Below are 12296 nucleotides of genomic sequence, written 5' to 3'. Positions count from 1 at the left end.
AGCAGCAGCTGCTGAAGTACCCTAATAGTATTGAATTGCCTGGATAAATACAAATCAAATTGCATTAATATCTGAGCAAGCATAGCTGGAGAAAAAGTCGGGTTTTAGGACGGAGTTATTTTTTTAATATGAAATTGAAAGACCCTGAGAGACAAAGATCATAAGCTTAATTTTTTAAAGCAGCTTTTGATAAGCCTGTTGCTATAAAAGCAAACATGGGCATACAAAAAGTTTCAGTACAGCAGATAAACCAGCTAAAATACAGGGAATTGGACAAAAGGTTTGCGTAACAATAGATACATTTTCCAGGTTCCTAAAGGATAAATATATTATTTGTTATCATACTTGTAAGACTGAATTTACCAGTTATCCAGAGAAAAGACAAGATTCTATTTATTTGTTCCAGGTAGGGTTTTCTAAGATTTTTTTTTGTAGTTGTTGAATGTGTTTGTTTTAAGAGCAAAATTATATTAATAAATAGTGTATTTGAAAAGATACCTCAGAGAGGAAAGGCATAAATGTAGGAAAATGTCTTATAACTAACTTGTATAACTAAGACCATATTCCTTCTGTATTTTATGAAGTTTTCATCTTTTCTTCAGTATGCATTTTCATCCATTGTTAACAATCATAATTCTTTATTCATAAACCAAAACAAAACAAAACAAAAAACAGAGAGAAAGGACCAAGTTTAGCCACAGCTGGAAACTGAGGAAAAACATTCCGCATTTCTGTATAAACAATCTTAATTCTGAGCATGAGGAATATGTAAAATGTATGCATTGTTAGTTAACACCTGATCACTGTCCCTTTCTGGCACATTAACAATTATATGTTGATTTCTTCTTTTGGAAGAAGGTTCTGAACAGCACTATTTTACTTTAGAGATGGGATGTGAATATAAGTCTTCAGACTTTGAACCCAGACTAGACAGAGTCTTGAGAGAATGGCTGTGTCAAATTCACACTTTTCCATGTATTTCAGTATAATTTTCATCTCAGAAAAATGCACATCAATAGTAATTTTTGAAAAGTACACATAAAATGTATTAGGGAAGTATGCATAAAATGTACAATATTACTATACAAAAGAGTGCCTATTAAGAAAAATCTGGACAAAAATATACTTTTTTGGTGAACATTTCCTCCACAAATCTGCAAACTGAAATGACATATCCCATTCTTTATCAATACATAAACATATAAGACATCAACTTTATAGTCCTGTTGTCATTAAAAAAAAGTATATAAAAGGATGCAACATTGCATTTTAACCATTTTAACCTTGATGAAATAGACCGGCTTTATATTCTTTTACTTCTAACAGGCTTAATCTTTAATTCAGTTGAATATTGCTGTAGGATTTGATTTCAATTCTTGTATATACCATCACCCAGATTTCTTCAAGGTTTAATAAGCCCCTTTTGAAGATCCAATAAGAAAACATTTTCCAGGTCATTATCTTGCTTTATCACTTGCATTTCTCTTTTAAAATTTAAAATTAAAGATTCTTTTGTAAATCCAATAAAGCCACCTTTTCCAAATCATTCTCTTAGCCTGTTATTTGTCATTCTACTTTCAGCACTTACATTGTTTTGTCAAATAAAATGTGTTTCACATATGACATTCCTTCATTAACATCTTTTAGGCATAGATATAAATCTTCTTTAACTTTATGTTGTTTATTTGAAATTCTTTTTCTTAAGTTTGTATTTAATTGTTTTTTGAAGATAAAGTTATTGAGTATTGTAAAAGTCACTCAAAGACTTTTCAGATTTGTCATTCTGAATGTCTGTAATAACTATAAGATGCTTAAAAAGCAATTTCCAAACGTGATTAGAAAGTGGGCCCTGTGAACTTAGTATCCTTTAAAACACCTTACTGCAGTTGTGAACAAAATGGCTGATCTTGTCATGTCCCAGCACTCAAATCGATGGAAAATTGCTGTCTTGTGGTTCCTCACAAGGAACACAAATCTGTCGTCAGTTTTCCATACCTCCCCTGGAGATTCCAGTGTTAAAATAGTTTTTTGAACTGACTATGCTAGTTTATTCTTTGTCCTATACATAAGCCTCAGTTTAAAAATCTCAGTTACTAGAATCACACAATGTACCAAACCTAAGTTGGCTTTGCTCTTCCATGAAGTTCAAGAATGAACAGGGATTCATGACTTTGCTGCATTAGAAAATCAGCTACTGTACCTCCTCATAGCAATTTTAATGGATGGCTACAAAGTGGTCAAGGTGAAGCAAACGTTATTATGTGTCCATGACATTATTCTATAAATATAGAATTATAAAAATTGGGTTATTTGTACAATGATTTCATGATGCACGTTATGTTATGGTGGCTTCAGCTAGGTACCTAAGCATGTTTTCTAGATGCTTGGCCTTCTTTTACTTGTAGCAAAAGAAAAACCGCCTCAGTTTAGACATGAAACCTGAAAACAATGTTGCTTTACAAGAATTTTAGTTTGGCAAAAAACAAAACAAAAAAACATATAGAACTACCACTTCATCTCAAGAACTTGGTAAAAAAATCACAGCCAAACAAGCCGGAATCAACTTTTCCCAGTTTTAGCAATTCATGCATAGTCCTTTTGATCTTGAAGCCATAGGCTTCTTTCCCTGGTGGTGTAACTTAACTTAAGCTGACCAGCACAAAAATCTCATTAGGGTATTTGAGAAATGACATTTTAATGAAATCAAGAAAAATTTGGCCCATGCAGAGCTGTTTATATTTCTTTGGAAGGAAAACATATTTTCCAGTGGATTCACTATCAAGATCCTATATACACTGATAATTTTCACTGACCTACATAGAAATTAAATGCTTTCTCAAGATCCTAATATAGTTACATTTCTTAAACAATTTGTCATTAAAAGAAACAATTTGCTTTCTCTACTTTAAAGTTAGAGCAAAAACTAATATGTTTTTGAAGCATATGTAACATTCAAAAATTATACACTTCTAGAGAGTGAATATTTTTTTTAAAAAAATAGTATATAATTATAATGTAATATAAGGTATGTGAACTCCTCATAGTTTACTTCCATAAAATGTTTCAGTATAATGCAAAAATAGGCAAGTTACTTTAAAATACAACGTTGATATAACTTCCAGAAATATATTTGCAGAATTCTGAAAATAATTGTTAGTTTAATTCTAATACATATGATCATTTTAAAGTAAAATGAATTCCAAATGTCATAGTTGGGAAAAGGATTTTAAATTAAAATTGAATTCTTACAACAAGATTCTGAAGGTAAGTGATTTTTTTTAAAAAGTGAACTAGTTTATATTGATTTTATTGACACAGATCCATAAATCCTAATTTATGATCCATTGAGATCTCAGAAAAGGTTGCAGTCAGATTTTTATTGGTATAACTATGAACGTGCTACAAGATCAATTTTCCAAAGGAAATATACAGTTATGTTCCTGCTTTCATACTATGCAGCTCATGAAATCAGTCTTCAATAATGCATGAAAGTAGAAAAAGGTTTGTTCTTAGGTTAAGATGGCATGAAATAAAAATATCTTTCTACTGCTTCTTACTGCAGAAATTTTAAAGAAGTTTATGTTAACAATTTATGTTTAAAAATTCTTTTTCACTACAGTTATGTGGAAAAATTAATGGGAAAGAGCAATGTAAAAATTTAAACAAGAGGGATATTAAAACATTTCATCACAGAAGGGATTTTGTATAGGATTGCTACCATGACAGTAATTTGCTTCCTTGCCACTATTAAGCATTAAGTACAGAACTTTTCCTAATGTTTGGGGTTATCTACTGTAGGAAGTTCTATACACAAATATTTACCTACATTTTCCAAGTGCTATTTAAAGTGTAGAAGCAAATCAAATACATCACACAAGAAAGTCTGGAAAATGAGTGAGAGGGATGAAAGGAACATCAATAGCAAATTCTTTTTTTAAAATATTTTTTTATTACAAATTTTATTGTTTAAAACATTGGACACGATATGAACGGACTGACATACCTTCTTGTCTTGCATTATTTTTGAGATTTACATATATATATATATATATACACACACACACATAATATACAAATCAGTTATAGACAATTATACCATATTTAAAGCAATCAACCAATGCATGAACTCAAATGGAGACCTTCCTTTTGTTCCCACCAAATGTAGAACTTATTCCAGATTTTATAATAACCTGATTGATCTTTATTCTTGATTTCCAGGGTTAATTTTTCCATTTCTGCACATGTCCAAATTTTATTTATCACCTCACTTTCCTCTGGTATTTCACTCCTTTTCCAATTCTGGGCAAACGACATTCTTGCTGCTGTAATGATATGGATCAACAAATATAACTCTTCTTTGGAGTATTTCTCCTCTGTCATACCCAATAAAAAAAATTCTGGTCTAAACTCGACTTTGCATCCTAGTATTTCTTTTAACCAAGTCCAAATCTTTTGCCAATACCTTTGCGTCTTACTACAAGACCACCATACATGAAAATATGTGCCTATTTCTTCAGAGCATTTCCAACAACTAGGAGATATTGTCTTATACATTTTAGCTAAACGTGCTGGGGGGAGATGCCATCGATAAAACATTTTAAATAAATTTTCTTTATAGACTGAGGCCAGTGTTATCCTTTTATTCCTATCCCAGAGCATTAGCCATATGTCAAGATCGACGCCATGTCCCAAATTTTTGGCCCAAGACAACATAGGGTCCTTCACTTGTTCCTCAAACATTTTATATCCCAAAAGCAAACTATACAATTTCCTTATTTGTTTGTCATCTGGCCCCAATAATATTTTATCCAAAGCAGTTTCTTGGTTATTTATCCCCCATTTTTTCTTGTCTTTCCCCAATCGTAATTGTATCTGTAGATAGGCCCATCAATCTAATTTTATCCCTTGTAGTTCTAATTCGCTTCTAGATTTCAATTCCCCCTCATTATCCATAATATCTTTGTATGTAATATTATTACCCAAATTAAACAGATTTGGATAAACAATCACTTCGAGGGTGGACAGCCAGACTGGTATTTTAGTATAGTTTTGGTTTCTAATTTTGTTCCAAATATTGAATAACGCTTGTCTAATCCGATGTTTTTGAAAATGTAGAAATAATCCTTGTTTCTCAGTCCAAAGAAAAGCATGCCAACCAAATTGTAAATCATAGCCTTCTAAAGTTAGTAATCTTATGTTCTTCAGAATTATCCATTCTCTAATCCAATTTAACGCTGCGGCATGATAGTATATTTCCCAGACTGTCAGTCCAAATCCCCCGTTTTCCTTTGCATCCTGCAAATATTTCATTTTAATTCTTGTTTTTTCCCTTGCCAAATAAAATTTAATGACAGTTTATTCAGATTTTGAAAGAATTTTGAATCAAGTTGTATTGGAATATTTTGAAACAGGAACAAGATTTTAGGCAAGACGTTCATTTTAATCACCGCAATTCTCCCCAGTAGTGAAAGACTCAAGTTTCCCCATCTTTCCAAATCACCTTTTATTTGTTTCACTATTTTATCGTTATTGTCTTCTTTAAGTGAAGTGCATCTAACCATGATGGTGATTCCTAAATATTTTATTTTCTTAACTATTTCTATGTCCATAGTTCTAGCCAAATTATCTTTCTCTTTATTGGTCATATTTTCAACAATCATCTTGGTTTTACACCTATTTATTTTCAGCCCCGCAACTTCACCATATTTAACTAATTCTTCCAACAATTTCGGTCCCGAATGTTGTGGGTCCTCCATGATAAAGACCAGATCATCCGCAAATGCTTGAAGTTTGAAGGTTTCCTTTTTAATGTCTAATCCTTTTATCTGCGGTTCATTTCTAATTATCCTCGTTAGGACTTCTAATATCAATATAAACAGTAATGGAGATAAGGGACAGCCTTGCTGTGTTCCCTTTTGTATTTGAAATTTCCTAGATGCTTACCCATTTATAATTACTTTTGCTTCCTGATTAGTATAAATTGCCCTTATTATATTTGTAAATTTTTCACCCATAGCTATGTATCTAAGTTGTTGATATAAAAATGACCATTTAACATTATCAAAGGCCTTCTGGGCATCTAAGAATAACAATGCCATCTGTTGTCTGCTATGTGATTCATAATATTCTAACGTGTCCAATATTACCCTAATGTTATGCTTAGTTTGCCTTTTAGCAAGAAAACCGTTCTGATCCACATGTATAAAATCATTTAGGAACCTTTTTAGTTGCTCTGCTATGATTGTTGTAAATATCTTGTAGTCAGAATTAAGTAGAGATATAGGTCTGTAATTTTGAATTAATGTATGATCGGCATTATCTTTCGGACTAAGGACTATGTTTGCCTCAGACCATGACTTAGGAATTCTTGCTTCTTCCAAGACCGCATTGAACACCTCCAATAAGTGTTGTGCTAAAATATTTTGTTGTTCCTTATAAATTTCTATCGGGAGGCCATCAGGACCCGATGCTTTATTATTTTTTTGTTTATTAATAGCCGTAATCACCTAAGACATCCTAACTCCTTCATTCAACATATTTCTAATTTCCTCTGTGACTTTAATTAGTTTGGCTTTTTGGAAACAGTCCTCCGCTTTCTCCTCAATTTCCTGTCTATCATCTTTATATAATTGCTCATAAAATTCCTGAGCTATAATCTTTTTCTCCTCTTCTTGATAGTGTATTCTCCCTTTATCATCACATAGTTTACTAATCCTCCACTTTCTCCTCAATTTCCTGTCTATCATCTTTATATAATTGCTCATAAAATTCCTGAGCTATAATCTTTTTCTCCTCTTCTTGATAGTGTATTCTCCCTTTATTGTCACATAGTTTACTAATCCAGCTTTTCTCCTTTTGTTTTTTCAATTTATATGCAAGCCATCAGCCCGGTTTGTTTGCATTTTCAAAGAAGTTCTGTTTTATACCTCTCATCTGTTGTGCTAATTTCTCTTTGTCTAAAATATTAAGTTTATGTTTAATTGAATCCATTAATTGTTTGACATTCTTTTTTGTGGTTCCTGTTGGAGTATTTTTTCTAATCTTTTATATTCCCCTTCTAACCTTTTCTGTTGTTGTTTTTTCTTCTTATTCTTTTTTGCCATATATGCCATTCTTGTGCTGGGGAAAGAGAAGAGCTATTCCAGATAGTGTTGAAACAAGGGAAAATGGACATAAGGTTCAGAAGGAACAACAGCATTTCTATGTCATGAAGGAGATATGGTAAACATCTTAGATCTCTTTAGAAATGATAGCATATTTCATCAACAGAAGGAATATCTGTACTTCAGGATCAAACTGCGGAGTTCTTGCTGCTGTCTGAGCCTGGTTATTTGCTTGCAGACATTTCATTACCTAACTAGGCAATATCAGTATGAATGAGTATGGGGTTTGCTGACTGTCTGCATATATCATATCTGTTGGCATCATGTGAGTGATCATCCTGCAGATTCTATTTCTTCTAGTAGGAATCATATCATCTCATTGTTCCAGACTTGTCCCAATATGTATTAATTTGACACACTGCATCAAACTTGATTCAGTGTGCAATTCACTGTGAATGTAATGATGTGTCAGAGGATGTTCTTGAATGTAAGCGGGAGAGCCAAAGGCATACCAAGAGGAAAGTAGAAAAAACTTCCACTGGCCAATATCTAGTTTTCTTTCTTGTTTATCTAATATCCACACTGTGAAAGAGGAACTTAGCTAATTGTTTGGTGGTGTTTTGTTCATTTGTTTAAAGCAAAATTCCACCTTCTCCAATAGCTGTCTCCATTTGGACCATTCAAAAATTTAAGAAATAAATAAAATCTCCCACATTTTCTAGCATTTTATTTATATTTTCAACTCTATTGAATACAGGTAGTCCTTGACTTATGAGCCCAACATTTCTATTGCTAAGACATTTATTAAATGAATTTTGGCCGATTTTATGACCTTTCTTGCCATGGTTGTTAAGTGAATCATGGCAGTTGTAAAGTTAGCAACATGGTTATTAAGTGAATCTGGCTTTCCCATTGATCTTGCTTGCCAGAAGATTACAAAAGGTAATCACATGATCCTGGGACAATGAACCAGTTGCCAAGTGCCCAGATTTGATTATGTGACAATGGGAATGCTGCAGTAATATATCTCTTTTTTTCAGGGGCATTGTAACGTCAAATAGTCACTAAATGAACTGGTGTAAGTCGAGGATTACCTATAGGTCATTTTTCAAGCTTTTTACTTTGTGGGTGTGTTTGGCATTTCAAAGAGCATTAAATAGATCATTATTAGGCCAAAATAATCTGAAATTAATATTTTCATGTTAATATGTATATCTTATTATGATAAAAGTGAAGTAAACATACACTCACTATTCTTTTAATGATATACCAATCTTCAACGGTGGTATGTATGGCAGTGGTCTAATAACTAGATGTCCAATTCATCTATATAAGCTGCCTCTGGCATTGCTTCGTGCAGATCCTCTAGGGAATCTGAGAACGCATGTCATGGGCAATCTTGCACAATATGTTTAATATGTATTTAGTTTTCATTATCTTATATGTTTGCATATTTGTGTTGTAATCTAGAGTAATTAATTAATATGTAATATTTTCATTTGATTCTGCTTATTTAAATAATGAAAGATTTCTGATCAGTGAAAATTTAAAGTGCATGAAGAAACTCTGCTAAACAATTCAATCAGAGTAGAGTTGAGTAGCTATTAAATTTCTTTTTAAGGTTACCATGATACTGTAGACTCCGGCATGTTTAATTCTTTGTTAGGCCAGAGAGCTTGCAGTGAAGCAACAGCTAAGTAGAATTTGCTATTCTTGGCCAAAGGGCCAGCAAAGAAACACATCAGCCAATCAATGCTCATCTGTTGGTCGGTAAGAGGTGGTTCTTGTCATTGTTCAGATTTGTTGCAAAACAGAAACATCCAGTTCAAGAAAGAAAGAGGAAAATTGCATTCCAGGAAGGTTTTGCAATCATATCTCTTATTTCTATTTATCATGACAATCAGCCTCTGAACTGTGGAAAAAAACCCTTTCCCTTTCAAAGTTTTACTGAGCATCCTGTTTAAACTGCACACAATAGATGAATAATTTAGAGATAAACAGCAAGTAAGCACAACAGAAACTCTTCATGCCTGGGCTTTTGCTTCTGACCTGCTGAGCTTTGAAGTTTAGTAATATTATTAGAAACATTATCCAAGATTCACATTTCTGGATTGAGCATAAGTTCCAAAGTTTTACAATAATCATATAAAAAGCAAACATTATGATTTCTCAGTTCCCCTGCTTTATTCATATTTTGAGTGGATATAAACTCTAGAAGGTTTTGTATATATATCCACATCATAATTACAATAGATGAATTATATTGAAACTTTTTGTTTGTCATATTTCTTTTGCAAGACTTGTATTATAGTATTGCAAGTATTACTTGATGTATAGTACTTAAAATGATCAGTGACTTGCCAAGTATTCATATTTTTCCAATACCAAGGATCCAAGAGGGCAAAGGACATTAAACACATAATGACATCAACACAAAATTTATATAATTTTGCATTATGATGACTTGGGTTGTTTTTTAATCAGATGCCTAGCAAGGACTTCTGAATTTTAGAGAGAGCTTTAGAAGTGTAAGAGCCACAGTAGCACAACTCTTTCCTGGGCCTTGAAATAAAGTGAGAAGCCAAACAAGTTCATGGCTTAATTGTAGAAGGAAACTTCACCGTGGCTACTCATCACATTAGCATTGATTAGTACAAACTGGGGCCTCCACAAGAGGTAGGGTAAGATAGTCATGTGTTAGAGAATTCCTATAACATGTGTTTTATATGGGTAAAGAAAATATTTTTTCAATTGGCTGTGAAAATTTATATATATATAATTTTTTTGGATTACTAACAAAGAATTAAAGGGAGCAATCCAAACAATTTACACAAATATGAGCTGTCACTGTTGTGACTACAGCCTGAGGATGGCCTTGGGTTAGGCTGAAACAGGAAATAAGATTTGCCCCGTGTTTGGGGCCTAGCAAGGTATTCAAACTACTTAACAAGCACTTTATATATATATATATATATATATATATATATATATATATATATATATATATATATATATATGTGTGTGTGTGTGTGTGTGTGTGTGTGTGTGTGTGTGTGTGTGTGTGTGTGTATGTATGTATATGTATATATATGTGTGTATGTGTGTGTATGTATATATGTATATGTATATATATATATATATGTATATATGTATGTATATATGTATGTATATATGTATATATACTGCTCAAAAAAATAAAGGGAACACAAGATAAGACATCCTACTATTAAATACAGTACATTGTGTTGTTTAAGTGTTCCCTTTATTTTTTTGAGCAGTATACACACACACACACACATATACACACACACACATACTGTTAGGCATATGGTGTTAGCCTACAATGTTGGGTTGAAAATATATTAACCATAATGCTATGTCTTTAAGAAATTAATTGGCCAATGGGTGTGTAAGTGTTCTCATGGCCATAAGAGGAAGCTAGGAACGTAGCTTCTCTCTCTCTCTGAATTCACTGCTCTCTACTGTTACTGTTTTTGCTCTGCTGTTGGTTTACTACTGTTGTAAACCTGAACTGTGTATTGACCTATGGACTGGTAAGAAGACTTTGTAGTTTGGATTACTCCTTGGACTGTTGCTATTGTTTATGACCTGGACTGTTTATTTTTTGTGCATTTTTGTTCTTACACCACCTCAAAAGTAAACTACTTTTTACTTTTATAACTCAGTGTATTCTTGTGTGACTCTTACTGCTCTCAGTGCCCTTCCTTGTCTGTGCAACTCTTTGGTAGCACAAGGAGAACTTGCACAACAAATTCCTTAACACTGGTTATGGGCCCAGGCCTGTACTGAGAGTTAGTACACACAGTATTCCTAGCTGAGTTTGTGTTAGCTATTTGGTGTAAAATGGCACAAGACCTGTTGTCAGGCATCTCCTGGATAACCCGGTTGGATGGGACAAACTATGTTTCCTGGTCCACGAAATGCTGCTTGCTTTTGTGCAAGGAAGGACTATGGACTGTTGTAAATAACCCACCAGATACTACTGCTTGGGATCCAGATAACGAAGAGGATGCAAAGAAGTTAGACGACTTTAAACGAAGCAATGTGAAAGCTCTTTGCATTATTGGACTAACACTGAATGACCAGCAGCTTGCCCATATTCGTGGTGAGGAGTCTGCTGCTAGGTGTTGGGGTGTTTCGCGAAGGCTTTATGTTCGAGACAGTGTGGGTGCACATATACACCTTACACATAAGCTGTTTAGGGCTCGTCTACAGAAGAATGGAGATATGCTGACCCATTTAAATTACATGAAGGCAACTTTTCAGGAGCTTCATGAAAAGGAGCTGATTTTTTCAGAGTTGCATCAGGTCTACATTATTCTGTCATCTTTGGATGAGAGTTATGATGGGTATGTTTCTTCTTTGGAAGTCCTGACCAGAGAGGAACTGACATTGACTAACATTACTGGGAGACTGCTGGAAGAGTCCAGAAGGAGGCGTGACAGAGACCAGCTGAGAGAGACACAGCCACGAGAGGAGCAGCAATTTACCACTGCTTACAACGTCAAGAAATGTTATTCTTGTGGAGCTAGAGGGCATATAGCCAAATTCTGTAGGAAGGGTAGAAAACAGAATGTTAATAGCAGTGGGAAGGCTAAGAAGGGCATTGGTTTGGCTGTTTCTGATGAATCAACATCCAGAAATAATGAATTGTGGGTTGTTGATAGTGGGGCTTCACAATGCATTACTAAAGTGAAAAAGAGGTTTATTAATATGAAAAACAGCAACCAATATGTTTCACTGGCAAACGGTTGGAGGATGAAGGCCTCTGGTGAAGGTAATTCCTATTGTCCATGCATTGATGAACAGTTACCTATGTTATATATACCTAAGCTAAGATTCAACCTGTTATCTGTAAGGGAATTGGTTAAGGTTGGGTTTGTGGTAACATTCAGAGGGGAGCAATGCACTATTGAGAGGAATGGAACCTGTGTAACTGCAAATTTGAAAAATGGTTTATTTGTTCTCACAAGTAACCAGTTAGTACAGTTAAAGCTAACTCAATATGTGAGAACAAGAAGCCACATGATGAATGTATACATTTATTGCATAGGCGGTTAGGGCATGTAAACTTTAACTCACTACGTAAAACAGTTGAGTTAGTAGAAGGAATTAAACTGAAGCCATGTAGTAAGTATTTGAATTGCAATGCCTGTAATCAGGAAAAGAGTA

Source organism: Vipera ursinii (assembly GCF_947247035.1).
Source record: "Vipera ursinii genome assembly, chromosome: 6".
NCBI classification, from domain to species: domain Eukaryota; kingdom Metazoa; phylum Chordata; class Lepidosauria; order Squamata; family Viperidae; genus Vipera; species Vipera ursinii.
This window is presented reverse-complemented; position numbering follows the sequence as displayed.